Source organism: Pelmatolapia mariae, linkage group LG15, assembly GCF_036321145.2.
Source record: "Pelmatolapia mariae isolate MD_Pm_ZW linkage group LG15, Pm_UMD_F_2, whole genome shotgun sequence".
Taxonomy (NCBI): domain Eukaryota; kingdom Metazoa; phylum Chordata; class Actinopteri; order Cichliformes; family Cichlidae; genus Pelmatolapia; species Pelmatolapia mariae.
Genome location: NC_086240.1, coordinates 1,450,221 through 1,458,892, shown reverse-complemented (window position 1 = coordinate 1,458,892; position 8,672 = coordinate 1,450,221). Strand labels below are relative to the sequence as shown.

At 38.5% G+C, this 8,672-nt stretch overlaps 1 long non-coding RNA gene across 1 annotated transcript; it reads left to right on the top strand.

Moving 5' to 3' along the window:
• The first annotated feature begins 622 nt into the window (after nt 1-622).
• Nucleotides 623-2,575, top strand: LOC134642678 (uncharacterized). Its single transcript, XR_010096322.2, has 3 exons — nt 623-725; nt 1,064-1,140; nt 2,404-2,575. It is a non-coding gene; the product is annotated as an uncharacterized LOC134642678 (long non-coding RNA).
• The last annotated feature ends 6,097 nt before the right edge of the window (nt 2,576-8,672 follow it).

Here is an 8,672-nt window from a genome sequence, read left to right as displayed (position 1 = left end):
TCCATAACTGCAAGTTTGTCATTAATTTATTTTCACAGGTCTAGATGATCACATTTGACTTTGTCATTTAAATGAGGTGGACTTGCAAACTTTGCGCTCTTTGGGGTAAATTGCTGTCCACTACATATACACAGAATCTGCACAGTATTTCAGATCTAAAAAGGGAGTATGTAATGGACTTGCTGGCTTTAATGTAAAAAGCCTGTTGTGTAACTTTAATGAGGCAGTTGGACTAAAACAGTATTGCTCATCAAGGTAAACATCTGAGGAATAAGGAAACTGTTACTTGTCCTTTTACTCAGTGTTCTTTTAATCGCACGTTTACTAAAGTTTTACATCACATAAGTCATTTTCACAATCATTCTACTTTAAAAGATTTCAAGACAGAGCTTATTGTTCTCTGAACTTCCTTGTTTGCTGAACGGCAGGTAAAGTGCATCTTTTTGTTTGTTTGCTTTTGTGTGTTTGTGTTTTCTCTAATGGGCCTCAGATGACTGTTTGCTTAAATTTGGGTCTCAAAGAATCTTTTTTTAATTCTGCCTGTACTCTCCACCCCTCTTCTTCTATTGCTCAGGTTGAAGCAGAATTTGCCCGTCTTACATCTGTTGACCTGAAAGGGTTCCTTTTTGCTGTGCTTGACCATTATGGAGAGGTTCGTGGAGCTGTACAAAATCAAGAGCGGCATAGAAAGGCTAACTAGGCTCATAAGATGCTTCGGAGATGATGTAAGTGTTCAACTGCGAAATCTAATCCTTTGTTTAAGTTTTAGGTTATCCAGTTCAACTGATGAACTCATTGAAAGAAAGCTGATAAGTAAAGTCTGTCATCATATTTCACAACTGGACATTTAGTGTGGTAACTTTTACAGAATCTGTGTATATTGGTGGTAGGTTGGATATCATATTCTACTTGAATGTCCTGATAAGCCTGATTCAAAATCTCCAATGATAATCATATATTGATGGAATTATGCATCAAAAAGCTGTGAATTTGGAGCTGTCTACATGCTTCATAAACACTGTTTAAAAAGTGTTTTTGTTTTCTTTTTGACTTCTTTGACCAGAGCCCTACACAAAGGAAGAGGACAGAGGACCTCATTTTCTAAAGGAAGATCCCTCACACACTTTCAAGACTGTGAAGGTTAGCATTGTTTCTTTTAGTAAATTTAATAATGACAGCACCACAGTGGATTTTAAATTAAAAAGTACATGTGTACTTTTTCCTCACCAAATGTATTATTACAAGATCTTTGACACTGGATTTGGTCTGGGTTTCAGAGAAACTAACTGGCAAGCTAGCATTGATATTATTAGTGTCTTGTGTTTATTCATGTCTTCACCAGGGTCTTTGACATTTCGCTGCTGTACTGTTCACTTCAGCTTTACGTTTGATTTCTCACATTGTATATTGTAATGGCAGAGATATTAGGATATTTAAGGGGCTGCAGTGGCTGCTACAGCTGTGGGGGGCAATACTTTGGTGAAATGTCCTGGACCCTGGAAAAGAGACTGTGTAGACTGGGTAAGCAATTAAAGGTTACTGGCCGAGAGTCATTGGGCAGCTGGGTAAAGGTGGATGTTGATATTCAGTGCCAATTATGCAACCTGTTCAGCCATGTCTATATGCTCTTTTTTCATGCTGTTAATATAGGGGGAAAAAATAAACTTTAATCAATAAACTGATTAAAGAAGCATTGTCTATGGAGCCATAATCTGATCCTGTAGTGTAGCTGCAGTTTGCACATTTCATGTATTCTCAGCCAGATTTGGTTTAGAGCACAGCCAATATTTAGCATAAGTAGATTTAAATTCACACACTGGTGATGGCAAGCTACATTGTAGCCACAGCCACCCTGGGGCGCACTGACAGAGGCGAGGCTACCGGACACTGGCACCACCGGGCCCTCTGACCACCACCAGTAGGCAACAGGTGAAGTGTCTTGCCCAAGGACACAACGACTGAAACTGTCGGAGCCAGGGCTCGAACCGGCAACCTTCCGATTATAAGACGAACTGTCAACTCTTGAGTCACGATTCAGTCATCCACCCATGTGTGTGAATGACTGAATGTGTAAAGCACTTTGGAGTCCTTAGGGGACTAGTAAAGCACTATACAAATACAGGCCATTTACCATTTAAATTGAAAATTTTGTTTGAATTCTGCAATTGAAGACATGCTCAGTTATTTATGAACATGGTCTTTGTTTAAAGCAAGAAATGGATTTGTAACATGGGGGTGCATATCTCATTCTGAAAAAACTTTAACAACTAATAAGTGTTACCCAAAGCCAATCACCATCATCCAAGGCATCAGTATGGCTCTTCTTTGGAAAGACATGAATTGTTAAGCACACGGGATATTGTGTAATTTTTTTTTTTTTTTTGTCTTTGAACCCTTTTATAGCCGACAGGTATTGAAGACACGTTTTCTAAGAGGATGAAAGTTGGCATTGCGATGGTGAAAGAAGAAGACATCGATGTGTTGGTTGTCCTTGAGGCGGCAGTAATCCTGTCTAATCTGAGGGATGTCTCAAGTGCCATTTCCATGCTGATGGGTCTTCTTTTTGCCCTCAACATACACTATCCAAAGGAACTTAAGGACATCTTTGAAGTCATTCAGAACATCCTAATGAACATTGGTGGAAGGCAGTGCATCTCACTAGTGCATGGTCTAAGAAACAGACTCTTGCAGAAAGCCATGCAGAACTGTAATTGTATGATCCTTAGTGTTAAGGACAGTTTTTATTTTACTGTTTGTTTTTTTATTCTTGCAAGTTCTCATTCTCACTTTTGTATGTCACTAAATGACTACACTTTACATTCCAGATTAGACAATCACTCATTTGTTCATGGTTTAAGAAACTTATGTGAACAACAATATAATGCTGGACTTTGCAGATGCTTATCTCATGCAAGTCAGTAGTTTTTCCTTTGTTTTGCAATTGAGCAGACTCAAACTAATGTTTCTGAAATATCCATATTATCAAATGTTTCAGAAGCATGCACTCATTTTCAGAGATATTGGTTCTGTGGAATTTGTTGCAATTGTAAACGAAGACAAATACAAGAGTTTGATGTCTTAGTTGTTATAAACTGATCTTTACTGTCACTTATCAAAGGTTTTGTACTATTTTAATATTTCAAGTTTTATGCTAACAGGTGTGACTGAGCACAATGAAGTTTAAAAATTTTGTAAATGTAAAGAATAACTTTTCTAAAATAGCAAGTGTCCCGTTGATACATTACATTAATGCAGACTTTATGTTGTTACTTCACAAGAATCACTACTGCTCCTAGAGTATTGGTCAGAATTTCATCTTCACCCAAACTGGGCTCAAGACCAAGTTCAAATTTATTGTTTCACAGGGAGCAGCCTTTGAGTTTTGATGGATTGTGAGCCTGATGAGCTACGTCACTGATTTTTCTGTTTCTCAGATGACTAAGATGGCACAATAAATGGTGAATGTTGGGTGCTCATGAGTAATTGTCTTGTCATGTTCTTAAAACAAACTTTCTGTATGAAATGATCAGATAGACTTTAATGGAATCTGTGGGGTTTTATTTTTTTTCTGTAAACAACAGAAAATTAATTTAAAGGAATGTAGATATTTAAACCTGAGATCTAAGATAAACCTAACAGGTAGTTTTGCTGAAATGGATGTTAGAAAGCCAAAAAAAAACAAAACAAAACTTAAGATGTTTAATACACATTTTTCTTTACATCCAGTCAATCAACTCTGATAATTAAAATGAAACTGATTTACAAGTTCACTCAGCTACCTTAAGGAGCTCAGTTAATTAATAAACTTAAATCAACTTAGCTAACAGATTATGTTAGTTAAGCTAAAATAGATTCCTAAGTTAAAAGAACTACTAAAGTATTTGAATTAACTAAAAAACCCAAGTCAACTGAACTAGGACAAGAGTTTAAACAATAGATTATTTTAATTTAGCTGAAAGGGTTTTCCCAAGTAAAGATGACAATTAAAGGAGTTGAACTGACTAATAAATCTCAGTCAACTAAACTAAGATGAAAGTTTAGACAACATGTGATTTTTCATTAAGATAACAATTGGTTGTGTTATAAGAACAAACTCTATTTCTTGACTTAACTTAAAATTTTAAGGCAGCCCTTTACCTCATATTTTTAAGTTGAAACAACAAGTTATATTTTACAGTGTGGGAACTCTTTCCAGTTAAACATGGTTAGAAAGCCTCATATAGGAGGTGTCCAGGAGGGATCCTGGTCAGATGCCTGAACCACCTCAACTGGCTCCTTTCAATGTGGAGGATTAGCAGATCTCCCAAATCAATATAAACTGGACTCGCTTTTTGAATAAGTATCAAATCATACACATTTGACCACGGATGGGTCAGCAATAGAAGCCTGAAAGGACTCAGAATTTGTTGTTTTATTTGAATCACTTGCAAACAGAGGTGTGTGCATAAAGTTGTAATTGTTAACAAATGTACAAACTTTACTTTTAGCTCCATTTACATTTAGTATTCATCACAGAGTGCAACATACAGAAGTATCAATACTGGTAATATCAGCTCTATATTTACTTTGTGTCAGAGCAATACCAAAAATGTTGGTATGCTATGTTTTACTTATAATTTTACTCACTTATAGTCAGAAGCATGTGAATCAGCTGTGAAACTTCCAAAATCTATGTACAGGTTTCAGTTCGTAGCACCCTGCCTATCGTGAATGGTTGCCTGTAGCTGTTTAACAGATAAGTACCTGCTTTATACAACAAACTGCAATCCTCTTAGAATCTCGAGCTGCTTCAGATTAAATATAATAATTATATAAGGGCTTTAATTGAATAAAATTCTTATTTTATCTCCATGTTAGTTCTCTGAACTGGAGGCACTGAGTGTAGGCTGTGTTAGCCTGAAAGTGAGCGGCTAAAGTGTTGCTGCAGTGGGTGCTGAGCCTTGTGTCAGTTAGTCACTCAGAACAGCAGGCAGATCCTTCACGATGGTAGAAATGTACAGGCTAAGTGTTTTAAAGTCCGCCTCCACATGCATGCTCAATCTACTGAAATTACTGAGCTCGCCTGCAGATGATTTGAAGCAGAAACAAAGTGGGCTATGTATGTTTCGTGCACCAGAAGCTGTATGTATAAAAAGAACACGCAGTACGATTGATTCTATGTTTACGTTGCTATTTTCTTTCACCAATATATAACGTGAGCCAGCGGCAGCAGGAAGTGTTCAGATTACTTAAAGGAAACCTTTTATATGTCTTCTCAGTGGTTTCACTATAACACAAGGTTACATTAAAGGAGGCTTTGATTGTTACATACAAGTCAGTGTTTCGCTTTTCTTGTTGCTCCACTGTCATCACTTTCCATTCCTGCACTCTCCTGATACTTTACTTAAACGCTTCATAAAGTAGAAAAAAGTAGAAAAAACCCAACAGTGCTTATTTCAGAAGAAATTTTAATTACTGCTTACGAGGCGCCGTCATGAAGTTCCAGGTCTTCTACACTTAAATATGCTCGATCTAACCTTCCAAGGTCAGCTTGTTGTGAACTATTTTTGCATTGTGCCGTGTATTCGTGGAACTTGCTCTACTACAAATAAACACAAACCAATGCAGTATTTCCAAAGTATACTTTTTTATATTGTGAAAAGAAAATGGCCATAACAGGAAGCAAAACGTTGAAGTCCTCCATCAACCGAGAGATGTTAAATACTCGTTCTGATCGTGCACAGTAGTAATCCAGTGCTCTGATTACAGGTGTAAGCAGGTAATCTTTAAATCATTACAGTTTCATTTTGAAAATAATCCCCTCGTCCTAAACTATCGGTGTGACAATGCCGAGTACCTGCTCTCTGCTATCTGTCACTCTCTGCTGATTGGCAGGTGGCGTTCTGGAGGTGAGCCATGAAACTGTCACCTCAGCAGGCGCCCGGGGGTCTGGCTGTGCTGATATGATTTATGTAGGCGCTGATTGTGTCACTTGCTCTGCAAATTGATTGTGTCACTCTTTTCCTGTAAACCAGGGCCTTGCAGAGGCTCTCTGAGAAAAATAAAATAAAAATGAGGCAACACCATTTTAAGAGGAAGATGGGGTAAAAGGTCTCCTGCAAAATGCTAAATTTTTAACAAAGTGTCAAAGACCCTGCTAGTACTTCTGAGTGTAAAATTTATCTCTGAGCAAGTAGGTCAGCAAATCCTTGAGCATTGCAAAGTGACTGGGTGGCTTCAAAGGAAGTGAAAGAGGCAGTTCTCTAACACCACACACAGTTCATCACACAGTTCAGCCTCATTCATTTCTAAGACACTCGTACTCCACATCAGCCGCTGCAATTAAGTGGAGAGAATTTAGATGAGTGCTTCGCTGGCCCTCATTTCACCCAGAGGATATCAGCAACAAGAACAGGAGAACATCTGAAGGAACACAAAGGTACCGACGCGCTGAGATAAACGGCAGATCAAAAAGGATGAGGGGAGTCTGCGCAGTTACTTCACCTCGACTCTACAGACAGGATGAATGTTCAGGTGCATGTGTGGATTTGGGGAATTTACCTGCTGTACAAGCTACACATGGCTAAAGGCAACAGTGTTCTCACGACCCTAACAAAACAAAGTGTTTACAACATTCTTGTTTTAGAGAGTAGCCATGTTGAAAATTGTCTTTTTGCCTTAAAGGAATTCTCAGTCTTAATCCTCGTATCTCCTCCAAACCCAGTATATGGGATCACTGTGGACATCAGATTTTCTCACACAGGCATTTCCCAGAGTTCTTATATGTGGCTGAGTTAAGCTGCGGTACTTTGAGCCACAAATGTGGCTGATTTTATAGCAGGGATGTCGCCGCCGCAGCACAGGGACAGGACGCTGTGCCTGAGGCAGGAAAGTAATGGCTGTAGATGTTTTTTGGCTTTGTACAAAAAAGAGTGTAAAACATCTTTAGTCAGTATCAGTGAGAGGAACTGGATCGAGAGTGAAAACCAAATTCAATAGCTAACAAAACCAAGTGTGGATCACACCGGAACACTTTAGTACAGCTCCCAGTTTAACTATTTCAGTGTAAGCAACAAAATGTTCCTTTTCCCTAAGAGAGTTCATACAGAGAGCTTTCATTTTAAAAGGTTTGCTATGATCACAATTTTTTTTCATTTCTCTTGAGACAAACTTACCACATTCCACATTAAATCTCATTTTCTGCGCTCGTTACAAAGGAACGCATCACTGAAGGTGTTGATTTTAATGTTGCTGCTTCTTATATTTACTCATTTTACTGAATGAGGAAAAACCGCTCGCTGTGATTGGCAGTCATGAGGGTTTGCTTCCGTAACTGGTATCCTGAAATGTAACACATATATGATAGATGTAGACTGCAAACAGTGACCATCAAAGTTTGTCATATCTGTGAAAGAAAAGTACATTTTCTTGCTTCTTGTATGTCCTGCTGTTGTCACCAGGTGTGCTTACTAATGTAAAGCTTTTGCAGCATCATGGAGATGCTTACCATGGAAACGAGTCTGAGAAAGTCTGGCCTCTCTACAGTAACAGTTGCTGCTCCATCACAACACTGGGAACATCTATCCTCAGCTGACATTCTGAAAACCAGACCGGACATAGCCATTTGCATTTAGAGTCAATTTGTGGAGCAAACCTAAAAAAGAGAAATGAATGCATAATGAATGTTGGTTTAGTTATTCTTTTTTGACTCTGAGAATACACATTATCATATTACAGCAAATGAGGTGTGTGCATGTGATACTTTCACTGTGCAGGCAGCGGGTTATAGCTGCCATTATTTAAATATGAATTGAGGCTGATTTTTTAAGAGCAATATTTTCCATTTCTAAGCAGCGAGAAAATGCAACAAATTGTTGATTTGACTCCAAAGCTGAGTCAGGAAAGACGTTAATGAGAGAGCTCCATTTATACAGCCTCGGCACTCAAGGTGGAGGCCACCCAACGCAGGAATAATACAAGAGTCAAGCTTCAGGTATGATAGCCTTTAAAATTAAAGTTTCATTTTTCTGTTGAAATAAATTAGACATTAGCTACTGTGAAAACGCTCACTTGCGGTAGGAAAAACACATGAAATACCCAACTTTAAAACAGCTCTTTTAGCTCGTTGTGTTGGTTTATTTCTCTCAAACATAGTTTCTAACCACGAGCAGGAACCTGCTGTGGTCCGAGCCGATTGCCCCGGTAACCTGTTCACTCACTAACTCCTGACAGCTAGCAAGGAGTAGTGGATGTTTTTCACGCTAACAACAGGCAATCATTGCAGTTTGCAGCAGCATATACCCTCAGGATAAATAGAGGCTTTTATCACGTGACCAATTGCACCATGTGGCAGCCAGCAACCACTCGTAAAATGGTCCGTTTTCCCCAGTAACCAGTGGCTGCCAGACTGGTTGATGACCAGTCTCTAGGCTTGCGTGAGTGGGAACACATCAGCATGCTTGCTGGATGAGTAAATAGATGGGAACAGCTTGTTCTGCATAACAACTTCAACAGTAAGTTCATATAATAATATAATATATTAATGTGTTTAGAGGTTGTTGTGAGTTATCAACATAACAGGTTGCTAAAGTGAACAAACTGTTAAAGTCTGATTTCTGCGTGATCAGATAATTAGTCAAAATGTGCGGCCCACATGTGGAGGGCTTTAATTACCCCACCCAGTTACTTAGAAG